This window comes from Saccoglossus kowalevskii, chromosome 7 (assembly GCF_978046115.1).
Source record: "Saccoglossus kowalevskii chromosome 7, keSacKowa6.1, whole genome shotgun sequence".
In the NCBI taxonomy this organism is placed as follows: Eukaryota; Metazoa; Hemichordata; class Enteropneusta; family Harrimaniidae; genus Saccoglossus; species Saccoglossus kowalevskii.
This window is the reverse complement of record NC_140647.1, coordinates 16,088,759-16,101,737: the sequence shown is the minus strand read 5'-3', so window position 1 is coordinate 16,101,737 and position 12,979 is coordinate 16,088,759. Positions and strand designations below refer to the sequence as shown.

At 38.4% G+C, this 12,979-nt stretch overlaps 12 non-coding genes across 12 annotated transcripts; all 12 read right to left on the bottom strand.

Moving 5' to 3' along the window:
- Positions 1–102: 102 nt before the first annotated feature.
- On the bottom strand, positions 103–186 carry TRNAL-CAG (transfer RNA leucine (anticodon CAG)). The gene has a single exon. It is a non-coding gene; the product is annotated as a tRNA-Leu (tRNA).
- A 930-nt stretch (positions 187–1,116) lies between these two features.
- On the bottom strand, positions 1,117–1,200 carry TRNAL-CAG (transfer RNA leucine (anticodon CAG)). The gene has a single exon. It is a non-coding gene; the product is annotated as a tRNA-Leu (tRNA).
- A 925-nt stretch (positions 1,201–2,125) lies between these two features.
- Positions 2,126–2,209, bottom strand: TRNAL-CAG (transfer RNA leucine (anticodon CAG)). The gene has a single exon. It is a non-coding gene; the product is annotated as a tRNA-Leu (tRNA).
- Positions 2,210–3,138: 929 nt separating this feature from the next.
- TRNAL-CAG (transfer RNA leucine (anticodon CAG)) lies at positions 3,139–3,222 on the bottom strand. The gene has a single exon. It is a non-coding gene; the product is annotated as a tRNA-Leu (tRNA).
- A 934-nt stretch (positions 3,223–4,156) lies between these two features.
- Positions 4,157–4,240, bottom strand: TRNAL-CAG (transfer RNA leucine (anticodon CAG)). The gene has a single exon. It is a non-coding gene; the product is annotated as a tRNA-Leu (tRNA).
- A 930-nt stretch (positions 4,241–5,170) lies between these two features.
- TRNAL-CAG (transfer RNA leucine (anticodon CAG)) lies at positions 5,171–5,254 on the bottom strand. The gene has a single exon. It is a non-coding gene; the product is annotated as a tRNA-Leu (tRNA).
- Positions 5,255–6,184: 930 nt separating this feature from the next.
- Positions 6,185–6,268, bottom strand: TRNAL-CAG (transfer RNA leucine (anticodon CAG)). The gene has a single exon. It is a non-coding gene; the product is annotated as a tRNA-Leu (tRNA).
- Positions 6,269–7,198: 930 nt separating this feature from the next.
- Positions 7,199–7,282, bottom strand: TRNAL-CAG (transfer RNA leucine (anticodon CAG)). The gene has a single exon. It is a non-coding gene; the product is annotated as a tRNA-Leu (tRNA).
- A 930-nt stretch (positions 7,283–8,212) lies between these two features.
- On the bottom strand, positions 8,213–8,296 carry TRNAL-CAG (transfer RNA leucine (anticodon CAG)). The gene has a single exon. It is a non-coding gene; the product is annotated as a tRNA-Leu (tRNA).
- A 931-nt stretch (positions 8,297–9,227) lies between these two features.
- TRNAL-CAG (transfer RNA leucine (anticodon CAG)) lies at positions 9,228–9,311 on the bottom strand. Its single transcript has one exon. It is a non-coding gene; the product is annotated as a tRNA-Leu (tRNA).
- Positions 9,312–10,218: 907 nt separating this feature from the next.
- TRNAL-CAG (transfer RNA leucine (anticodon CAG)) lies at positions 10,219–10,302 on the bottom strand. Its single transcript has one exon. It is a non-coding gene; the product is annotated as a tRNA-Leu (tRNA).
- Positions 10,303–11,209: 907 nt separating this feature from the next.
- On the bottom strand, positions 11,210–11,293 carry TRNAL-CAG (transfer RNA leucine (anticodon CAG)). The gene has a single exon. It is a non-coding gene; the product is annotated as a tRNA-Leu (tRNA).
- Between the last annotated feature and the right edge of the window lie 1,686 nt (positions 11,294–12,979).

Genomic DNA, 12,979 nt, shown 5'->3' with positions numbered 1-12,979 from the left:
CATTATCACAAGTTCATGTCGAATCACGTATCAGTCTAAGCAAAGCTATAAACAGGTGGGATCCAACTTTGTGGTATGATTTTCACATCATACCAAAATAACTGTCAGAAGTGGGATTCGAACCCACGCCTACAGATGTAGACTGCGACCTGAACGCAGCGCCTTAGACCACTCGGCCATCCTGACACATATTATGTAAACCATCAGAAACAATAAACACAAATCATCAGGTATTTTGCTGATAAGAATCATTGTGAACAAGTATATCAGTGTCACAAGTTCATGTCGAATGACAAATCAGTCTAAGAATAGCAGCAGGCGGATCTCATGAATAATGAAAAGGAGTCTCATATTGTGGTATCAATTACACATCATGCAAAAACGTTTGTCAGAAGTGGGACACCAACTCACGCTTACACTTCTAGACTGCGGCTTAAAAGCAGCGACTTAAGGTTGATACCACTTAATAGATCTTCATGGCCGACAGTGTTAGCGATTGGATGCGTTTCTATAAATAAACGTTTGCAAAGATGAAAACATTGTTTTAGCCTGCTGGAAACACATGTGTTTGATATAATTCGTTTCAGGAAATCACAAGTTTTCCAGCTCAAACTCCTACAAAATGGACGTAAACAAAATATACAGATTTGTCAACCTTACTGCCTTCATGAATATACCCAGAAAAGCAGCCATTTTTGAAGTGTCTAATCGAGGGTTCCTAGATCCAAGAGGCAACGCTACTTGTCCAAAAACAAACCTTCACACATGAATCTAACAGCTGATGTAATTCATGTACGCCTTCACTCATCACATTAAAGATAAAATGCGTTACAAACTAAACATTGGCTAGCAAACACCTCACGATTTGTGGCCAAAATATCTGATAGACTAATTGGTGGTATTTTACCAATGGAACGCTCTGCCTGCCTGACATCTAATTCTTGTGCTATCAAATAGAAAAACCACCGTCATTACTTTTCTTAGGGCTATACGATATCTTGTCAACAACTACATCATTATCACAAGTTAATGTCGAATCACGAATCAGTCTAAGCAAACCTATAAACAGGTGGGATCCCACTTTGTGGTATGATTTTCACATCATACCAAAATAATTGTCAGAAGTGGGATTCGAACCCACGCCTACAGATGTAGACTGCGACCTGAACGCAGCGCCTTAGACCACTCGGCCATCCAGACATATGTTTTGTATACCATCAAAGACAATAAACACAAATCATCAGGTATTTTACTGATAAGAATCATTGTGAACAAGTATATCATTGACACAAGTTCATGTCGAATGGCAAATCAGTCTAAGAATAGCAGCAGGCGGATCTCATGAATAATGAAAAGGAGTCTCATATTGTGGTATCAATTACACATCATGCAAAAACGTTTGTCAGAAGTGGGACACCAACTCACGCTTACACTTCTAGACTGCGGCTTAAAAGCAGCGACTTAAGGTTGATACCACTTAATAGATCTTCTTGGCCGACAGTGTTAGCGATTGGATGCGTTTCTATAAATAAACGTTTGCAAAGATGAAAACATTGTTTTAGCCTGCTGGAAACACATGTGTTTGATATAATTCGTTTCAGGAAATCACAAGTTTTCCAGCTCAAACTCCTACAAAATGGACGTAAACAAAATATACAGATTTGTCAACCTTACTGCCTTCATGAATCTACCCAGAAAAGCAGCCATTTTTGAAGTGTCTAATCGAGGGTTCCTAGATCCAAGAGGCAACGCTACTTGTCCAAAAACAAAGCTTCACACATGAATCTAACAGCTGATGTAATTTATGTAAGCCTTCACTCATCACATTACAAATAAAAGGCGGTAGAAACATTGGCTAACAAACACTTCACGATTTGTTGGCTAAACATCTGATAGACTAATTGGTGGTATTTTACCAATGGAACGCTCTGCCTGCCTGACATCTAATTCTTGTGCTACCAAATAGAAAAACCACCTTCATTACTTTTGTTAAGGCTATACGATATCTTGTCAACAACTAAATCATTATCACAAGTTCATGTCGAATCACGTATCAGTCTAAGCAAAGCTATAAACACGTGGGATCCCACTTTGTGGTATAATTTTCACATCATACCAAAATAATTGTCAGAAGTGGGATTCGAATCCACGCCTACAGATGTAGACTGCGACCTGAACGCAGCGCCTTAGACCACTCGGCCATCCTGACACATATTTTGTCTACCATCAGAAACAATAAACACAAATCATCAGGTATTTTGCTGAAAAGAATCATTGTGAACAAGTATATCATTGCACAAGTTCATGTCGAATGACAAATCAGTCTAAGAATAGCAGCAGGCGGATCTCATGAATAATGAAAAGGAGTCTCATATTGTGGTATCAATTACACATCATGCAAAAACGTTTGTCAGAAGTGGGACACCAACTCACGCTTACACTTCTAGACTGCGGCTTAAAAGCAGCGACTTAAGGTTGATACCACTTAATAGATCTTCATGGCCGACAGTGTTAGCGATTGGATGCGTTTCTATAAATAAACGTTTGCAAAGATGAAAACATTGTTTTAGCCTGCTGGAAACACATGGGTTTGATATAATTCGTTTCAGGAAATCACAAGTTTTCCATCTGAAACTCCTACAAAATGGACGTAAACAAAATATACAGATTTGTCAACCTTACTGCCTTCATGAATATACCCAGAAAAGCAGCCATTTTTGAAGTGTCTAATCGAGGGTTCCTAGATCCAAGAGGCAACGCTACTTGTCCAAAAACAAAGCTTCACACATGAATCTAACAGCTGATGTAATTTATGTACGCCTTCACTCATCACATTACAGATAAAACGCGGTAGAAAATAAACATAGGCTAACAAACACCTCACGATTTGTTGGCTAAACATCTGATAGACTAATTGGTGGTATTTTACAAATGGAACGCTCTGCTTGCCTGACATCTAATTCTTGTGCTACCAAATAGAAAAACCACTGTCATTACTTTTGTTAAGGCTATATGATATCTTGTCAACAACTACATCATTATCACAAGTTCATGTCGAATCACAAATCAGTCTAAGCAAAGCTAAAAACAGGTGGGATCCCACTTTGTGGTATGATTTTCACATCATACCAAAATAATTGTCAGAAGTGGGATTCGAACCCACGCCTACAGATGTAGACTGCGACCTGAACGCAGCGCCTTAGACCACTCGGCCATCCTGACATATATTTTGTATAACATCAAAAACAATAAACACAAATCATCAGGTATTTTACTGATAAGAATCATTGTGAACAAGTATATCATTGTCACAAGTTCACGTCGAATGGCAAATCAGTCTAAGAATAGCAGCAGGTGGGTCTCATGAATAATGAAAAGGAGTCTCATATTGCGGTATCAATTACACATCATGCAAAAAGTGTTGTCAGAAGTGGGACACCAACTCACGCTTACACTTCTAGACTGCGGCTTAAAAGCAGCGACTTAAGGTTGATACCACTTAATAGATCTTCATGGCCGACAGTGTTAGCGATTGGATGCGTTTCTATAAATAAACGTTTGCAAAGATGAAAACATTGTTTTAGCCTGCTGGAAACACATGTGATTGATGTAATTCGTTTCAGGAAATCACATGTTTTCCAGCTCAAACTCCTACAAAATGGACGTAAACAAAATATACAGATTTGTCAACCTTAATCCCTTCATGAATATACCCAGAAAAGCAGCCATTTTTGAAGTGTCTAATCGAGGGTTTCCAAGATCCAAGAAGCAACGCTACTTGTCCAAAAACAAAGCTTCACACATGAATCTAACAGCTGATGTAATTTATGTACGCCTTTACTCATCACATTACAGGTAAAATGCGGTAGAAACTAAACATTGGCTAACAAACACCTCACGATTTGTTGGCTAAACATCTGATAGACTAATTGGTGGTATTTTACCAATGGAACGCTCTGCCTGCCTGACATCTAATTGTTGTGCTACCAAATAGAAAAAAAACACTGTCATTACTTTTGTTAAGGCTATACGATTTTTTTGTCAACAACTGCATCATTATCACAAGTTCATGACGAATCACAAATCAGTCTAAGCAAAGCTATAAACAGGTGGGATCCCACTTTGTGGTATGATTTTCACATCATACCAAAATAATTGGCAGAAGTGGGATTCGAACCCACGCCTACAGATGTAGACTGCGACCTGAACGCATCGCCTTAGACCACTCGGGCATCCTGACACATATTTTGTATTCCATCAGAGACAATAAATACAAATCATCAGGTATTTTACTGATAAGAATCATTGTGAACAAGTATATCATTGTCACAAGTTCATGTCGAATGACAAATCAGTATAAGAATAGCAGCAGGCGGATCTCATGAATAATGAAAAGGAGTCTCATATTGTGGTATCAATTACACATCATGCAAAAAGGTTTGTCAGAAGTGGGACACCAACTCACGCTTACACTTCTAGACTGCGGCTTAAAAGCAGCGACTTAAGGTTGATACCACTTAATAGATCTTCATGGCCGACAGTGTTAGCGATTGGATGCGTTTCTATAAATAAACGTTTGCAAAGGTGAAAACATTGTTTTAGCCTGCTGGAAACACATGTGTTTGATATAATTCGTTTCAGGGAATCACATGTTTTACAGCTCAAACTCCTACAAAATGGACGTAAACAAAATATACAGATTTGTCAACCTTACTGCCTTCATGAATATACCCAGAAAAGCAGCCATTTTTGAAGTGTCTAATCGAGGGTTCCTAGATCCAAGAGGCAACGCTACTTGTCCAAAAACAAAGCTACACACATGAATCTAACAGCTGATGTAATTTATGTACGCCTTTACTCATCACATTACAGGTAAAATGCGGTAGAAACTAAACATTGGCTAACAAACACCTCACGATTTGTTGGCTAAACATCTGATAGACTAATTGGTGGTATTTTACCAATGGAACGCTCTGCCTGCCTGACATCTAATTGTTGTGTTACCAAATAGAAAAAACACCGTCATTACTTTTGTTAAGGCTATACGATTTTTTGTCAACAACTACATCATTATCACAAGTTCATGACGAATCACAAATCAGTCTAAGCAAAGCTATAAACAGGTGGGATCCCACTTTGTGGTATGATTTTCACATCATACCAAAATAATTGTCAGAAGTGGGATTCGAACCCACGCCTACAGATGTAGACTGCGACCTGAACGCATCGCCTTAGACCACTCGGGCATCCTGACACATATTTTGTATTCCATCAGAGACAATAAATACAAATCATCAGGTATTTTACTGATAAGAATCATTGTGAACAAGTATATCATTGTCACAAGTTCATGTCGAATGACAAATCAGTATAAGAATAGCAGCAGGCGGATCTCGTGAATAATGAAAAGGAGTCTCATATTGTGGTATCAATTACACATCATGCAAAAAGGTTTGTCAGAAGTGGGACACCAACTCACGCTTACACTTCTAGACTGCGGCTTAAAAGCAGCGACTTAAGGTTGATACCACTTAATAGATCTTCATGGCCGACAGTGTTAGCGATTGGATGCGTTTCTATAAATAAACGTTTGCAAAGGTGAAAACATTGTTTTAGCCTGCTGGAAACACATGTGATTGATATAATTCGTTTCAGGAAATCACATGTTTTCCAGCTCAAACTCCTACAAAATGGATGTAAACAAAATATACAGATTTGTCAACCTTAATCCCTTCATGAATATACCCAGAAAAGCAGCCATTTTTGAAGTGTCTAATCGACGGTTCCTAGATCCAAGAGGCAACGCTACTTGTCCAAAAACAAAGCTACACACATGAATCTAACAGCTGATGTAATTTATGTACGCCTTCACTCATCACATTACAGATAAAATGCGTTAGAAACTAAACATTGGCTAGCAAACACCTCACGATTTGTTGCCAAAATATCTGATAGACTAATTGGTGGTATTTTACCAATGGAACGCTCTGCCTGCCTGACATCTAATTGTTGTGCTACCAAATAGAAAAACCACCGTTATTACATTTGTTAAGGCTATACGATATCTTGTCAACAACTACATCATTATCACAAGTTCATGTCGAATCACAAATCAGTCTAAGCAAAGCTATAAACAGGTGGGATCCCACTTTGTGGTATGATTTTCACATCATACCAAAATAATTGTCAGAAGTGGGATTCGAACCCACGCCTACAGATGTAGACTGCGACCTGAACGCATCGCCTTAGACCACTCGGGCATCCTGACACATATTTTGTATTCCATCAGAGACAATAAATACAAATCATCAGGTATTTTACTGATAAGAATCATTGTGAACAAGTATATCATTGTCACAAGTTCATGTCGAATGACAAATCAGTATAAGAATAGCAGCAGGCGGATCTCATGAATAATGAAAAGGAGTCTCATATTGTGGTATCAATTACACATCATGCAAAAAGGTTTGTCAGAAGTGGGACACCAACTCACGCTTACAATTCTAGACTGCGGCTTAAAAGCAGCGACTTAAGGTTGATACCACTTAATAGATCTTCATGGCCGACAGTGTTAGCGATTGGATGCGTTTCTATAAATAAACGTTTTCAAAGTTGAAAACATTGTTTTAGCCTGCTGGAAACACATGTGATTGATATAATTCGTTTCAGGAAGTCACATGTTTTCCAGCTCAAACTCCTTAAAAATGAATGTAAAAAAAATATACAGATCTGTCAACCTTACTGCCTTCATGAATATACCCAGAAAGCAGCCATTTTTGAAGTGTCTAATCGAGGGTTTCCTAGATCCAAGAGGCAACGCTACTCGTCCAAAAACAAAGCTTCACACATGAATCTAACAGCTGATGTAATTTATGTACGCCTTCACTCATCACATTACAGATAAAACCCGGTAGAAACTAAACATTGGCTAACAAACACCTCACGATTTGTTGGCTAAACATCTGATAGACTAATTGGTGGTATTTTACCAATAGAACGCTCTGCCAGCCTGACATCTAATTCTTTTTCTAACAAATAGAAAAAACACTGTCATTACTTTTGTTAAGGCTATACGATTTCTTGTCAACAACTACATCATTATCACAAGTTCATGTCGAATCACAAATCAGTCTAAGCAAAGCTATAAACAGGTGGGATCCCACTTTGTGGTATGATTTTCACATCATACCAAAATAATTGTCAGAAGTGGGATTAGAACCCACGCCTACAGATGTAGACTGCGACCTGAACGCATCGCCTTAGACCACTCGGGCATCCTGACACCTATTTTGTATTCCATCAGAGACAATAAATACAAATCATCAGGTATTTTACTGATAAGAATCATTGTGAACAAGTATATCATTGTCACAAGTTCATGTCGAATGACAAATCAGTATAAGAATAGCAGCAGGCGGATCTCATGAATAATGAAAAGGAGTCTCATATTGTGGTATCAATTACACATCATGCAAAAAGGTTTGTCAGAAGCGGGACACCAACTCACGCTTACACTTCTAGACTGCGGCTTAAAAGCAGCGACTTAAGGTTGATACCACTTAATAGATCTTCATGGCCGACAGTGTTAGCGATTGGATGCGTTTCTATAAATAAACGTTTGCAAAGGTGAAAACATTGTTTTAGCCTGCTGGAAACACATGTGTTTGATATAATTCGTTTCAGGAAATCACATGTTTTCCAGCTCAAACTCCTACAAAATGGACGTAAACAAAATATACAGATTTGTCAACCTTACTGCCTTCATGAATATACCCAGAAAAGCAGCCATTTTTGAAGTGTCTAATCGAGGGTTCCTAGATCCAAGAGGCAACGCTACTTGTCCAAAAACAAAGCTACACACATGAATCTAACAGCTGATGTAATTTATGTACGCCTTCACTCATCACATTACAGATAAAATGCGTTAGAAACTAAACATTGGCTAGCAAACACCTCACGATTTGTTGCCAAAATATCTGATAGACTAATTGGTGGTATTTTACCAATGGAACGCTCTGCCTGCCTGACATCTAATTGTTGTGCTACCAAATAGAAAAACCACCGTTATTACTTTTGTTAAGGCTATACGATATATTGACAACAACTACATCATTATCACAAGTTCATGTCGAATCACAAATCAGTCTAAGCAAAGCTATAACCAGGTGGGAGCCCACTTTGTGGTATGATTTTCACATCATACCAAAATAATTGTCAGAAGTGGGAATCGAACCCACGCCTGCAGATGTAGACTGCGACCTGAACGCAGCGCCTTAGACCACTCGGCCATCCTGACACATATTTTGTATACCATCAAAGACAATAAACACAAATTATCAGGTATTTTACTGATAAGAATTATTGTGAACAAGTATATCATTGTCACAAGTTCATGTCGAATGGCAAATCAGTCTAAGAATAGCAGCAGGCGGATCTCATGAATAATGAAAAGGAGTCTCATATTGTGGTATCAATTACACATCATGCAAAAAGGTTTGTCAGAAGTGGGACACCAACTCACGCTTACAATTCTAGACTGCGGCTTAAAAGCAGCGACTTAAGGTTGATACCACTTAATAGATCTTCATGGCCGACAGTGTTAGCGATTGGATGCGTTTCTATAAATAAACGTTTTCAAAGTTGAAAACATTGTTTTAGCCTGCTGGAAACACATGTGATTGATATAATTCGTTTCAGGAAGTCACATGTTTTCCAGCTCAAACTCCTTAAAAATGGATGTAAACAAAATATACAGATCTGTCAACCTTACTGCCTTCATGAATATACCCAGAAAAGCAGCCATTTTTTAAGTGTCTAATCGAGGGTTTCCTATATCCAAGAGGCAACGCTACTCGTCCAAGAACAAAGCTTCACACATGAATCTAACAGCTGATGTAATTTATGTACGCCTTCACTCATCACATAACAGATAAAACCCGGTAGAAAATAAACATTGGCTAACAAACACCTCACGATTTGTTGGCTAAACATCTGATAGACTAATTGGTGGTATTTTACCAATGGAACGCTCTGCCAGCCTGACATCTAATTCTTTTTCTACCAAATAGAAAAAACACTGTCATTACTTTTGTTAAGGCTATACGATTTCTTGTCAACAACTACATCATTATCACAAGTTCATGTCGAATCACAAATCAGTCTAAGCAAAGCTATAAACAGGTGAGATTCCACTTTGTGGTAGGATTTTCACATCATACCAAAATAATTGTCAGAAGTGGGATTCGAACCCACGCCTACAGATGTAGACTGCGACCTGAACGCAGCGCCTTAGACCACTCGGCCATCCTGACACATATTTCTTATACCATCAGAGACAATAAACACAAATTATCAGGTATTTTGCTGATCAGAATCATTGTGAACAAGTATATCATTGTCACAAGTTCATGTCGAATGGCAAATCAGTCTAAGAATAGCAGCAGGCGGATCTCATGAATAATGAAAAAGAATCTCATATTGTGGTATCAATTACACATCATGCAAAAAGGTTTGTCAGAAGTGGGACACCAACTCACGCTTACACTTCTAGACTGCGGCTTAAAAGCAGCGACTTAAGGTTGATACCACTTAATAGATCTTCATGGCCGACAGTGTTAGCGATTGGCTGCGTTTCTATAAATAAACGTTTGCAAAGTTGAAAACATTGTTTTAGCCTGCTGGAAACACATGTGATTGATGTAATTCGTTACAGGAAATCACATGTTTTCCAGCTCAAACTCCTACAAAATGTATGTAAACAAAATATACAGATTTGTCAATCTTAATCCCTTCATGAATATACCCGGAAAAGCAGCCATTTTTGAAGTGTCTAATCGAGGGTTTCCAAGATCCAAGAAGCAACGCTACTTGTCCAAAAACAAAGCTTCACACATGAATCTAACAGCTGATGTAATTTATGTACGCCTTCACTCATCACATTACAGATAAAAGGCGGTAGAAACTAAACATTGGCTAACAACACTTCACGATTTATTGGCTGAACATCTGATAGACTAAATGGTGGTATTTTACCAATGGAACGCTCTGCCTGCCTGACATCTAATTCTTGTGATACCAAATAGAAAAACCACTGTCATTACTTGTCAACAACTACATCATTATCAACAGTTCATGTCGAATCACAAATCAGTCTAAGCAAAGGTATACACAGGTGGGATCCCACTTTGTGGTATGATTTTCACATCATATCAAAATGATTGTCAAAAGCGGGATTCGAACCCACGCCTACAGATGTATACTGCGACCTGAACGCAGCGCCTTAGACCACTCGGCCATCCTGACACATATTTTGTAGACCATCAGAGACAATAAACACAAATCATCAGGTATTTTGCTGATAAGAATCATTGTGAACAGGTATATCATTGTCACAAGTTCAAGTCGAGTGACAAATCAGTCTCAGAATAGCAGCAGGCGGATCTCATGAATAATGAAAAGTAGTCTCATATTGTGGTATCAATTACACATCATGCAAAAAGGTTTGTCAGAAGTGGGACATCAACTCACGCTTACACTTCTAGACTGCGTCTTAAAAGCAGCGACTTAAGGTTGATACCACTTAATAGATCTTCATGGCCGACAGTGTTAGCGATTGGATGCGTTTCTATAAATAAACGTTTGCAAAGTTGAAAACATTGTTTTAGCCTGCTGGAAACACATGTGATTGATATAATTCGTTTCAGGAAGTCACATGTTTTCCAGCTCAAACTCCTACAAAATGTATGTAAACAAAATATACAGATTTGTCAATCTTAATCCCTTCATGAATATACCCGGAAAAGCAGCCATTTTTGAAGTGTCTAATCGAGGGTTTCCAAGATCCAAGAAGCAACGCTACTTGTCCAAAAACAAAGCTTCACACATGAATCTAACAGCTGATGTAATTTATGTAAGCCTTCACTCATCACATTACAGATAAAAGGCGGTAGAAACTAAACATTGGCTAACAACACTTCACGATTTGTTGGCTGAACATCTGATAGACTAATTGGTGGTATTTTACCAATGGAACGCTCTGCCTGCCTGACATCTAATTCTTGTGCTACCAAATAGAAAAACCACTGTCATTACTTGTCAACAACTACATCATTATCAACAGTTCATGTCGAATCACAAATCAGTCTAAGCAAAGGTATACACAGGTGGGATCCCACTTTGTGGTATGATTTTCACATCATATCAAAATGATTGTCAAAAGCGGGATTTGAACCCACGCCTACAGATGTATACTGCGACCTGAACGCAGCGCCTTAGACCACTCGGCCATTCTGACACATATTTTGTAGACCATCAGAGACAATAAACACAAATCATCAGGTATTTTGCTGATAAGAATCATTGTGAACAGGTATATCATTGTCACAAGTTCAAGTCGAGTGACATATCAGTCTCAGAATAGCAGCAGGCGGATCTCATGAATAATGAAAAGTAGTCTCATATTGTGGTATCAATTACACATCATGCAAAAAGGTTTGTCAGAAGTGGGACATCAACTCACGCTTACACTTCTAGACTGCGTCTTAAAAGCAGCGACTTAAGGTTGATACCACTTAATAGATCTTCATGGCCGACAGTGTTAGCGATTGGATGCGTTTCTATAAATAAACGTTTGCAAAGTTGAAAACATTGTTTTAGCCTGCTGGAAACACATGTGATTGATATAATTCGTTTCAGGAAGTCACATGTTTTCCAGCTCAAACTCCTTAAAAATGGATGTAAACAAAATATACAGATCTGTCAACCATACTGCCTTCATGAATATACCCAGAAAAGCAGCCATTTTTGAAGTGTCTAATCGAGGGTTTCCTAGATCCAAGAGGCAACGCTACTCGTCCAAAAACAAAGCTTCACACATGAATCTAACAGCTGATGTAATTTATGTACGCCTCCACTCATCACATTACAGATAAAACGCGGTAGAAACTAAACATTGGCTAACAAACACCTCACGATTTGTTGGCTAAACATCTGATAGACTAATTGGTGGTATTTTACCAATGGAACGCTCTGCCTGCCTGACATCTAATTCTTGTTCTACCAAATAGAAAAACCACTGTCATTTCTTTTGTTAAGGCTATACGATTTCTTGTCAACAACTACATCATTATCACAAGTTCATGTCGAATCACAAATCAGTCTAAGCAAAGCTATAAACTGGTGGGATCCCACTTTGTGGTATGAATTTCACATCATACCAAAATGATTGTCAGAAGTGGGATTCGAACCCACGCCTACCGATGTAGACTGCGACCTGAACGCAGCGAAATAGACCACTCAGCCATCCTGACACATATGTTCTTACACCATCAGAGACAATAAGCAAAATGCTTATAAGAATCATTGTGAACAAGTATATCATTGTCACAAGATCATGTCAAATGACAAATCAGTCGAAGAAAAGCAGCAGGCGGATCTCATGAACAATGAAAAGGAGTCTCATATTGTGGTATCAATTACACATCATGCAAAAAGGTTTGTCAGAAGTGGGACACCAACTCACGCTTACACTTCTAGACTGCGGCTTAAAAGCAGCGACTTAAGGTTGATACCACTTAATAGATTTTCATGACCGACAGTGTTTGCGTTTGGATGCGTTTCTATAAATAAACGTTTGCAAAGATAAAAAACATTGTTTTAGCTTGCAAGAAACACATGTGATTGATATAATTCGTTTCAGGAAATCACATGTTTTCTCGCTCAAATTCCTACAAAATTGATGTAAACAAAATATACAGATTTGTCAACCTTCATGAATATACCCAGAAAAGCAGCCATTTTTGAAGTGTCTAATCGAGGGTTTCCTAGATCCAAGAGGCAACGCTACTCGTCCAAAAACAAAGCTTCACACATGAATCTAACAAATGATGTAATTTATGTACGCCTTCACTCATCACATTACAGATAAAACGCTGTAGAAACTAAACATTGGCTAACAAACACCTCACGATTTGTTGGCTTA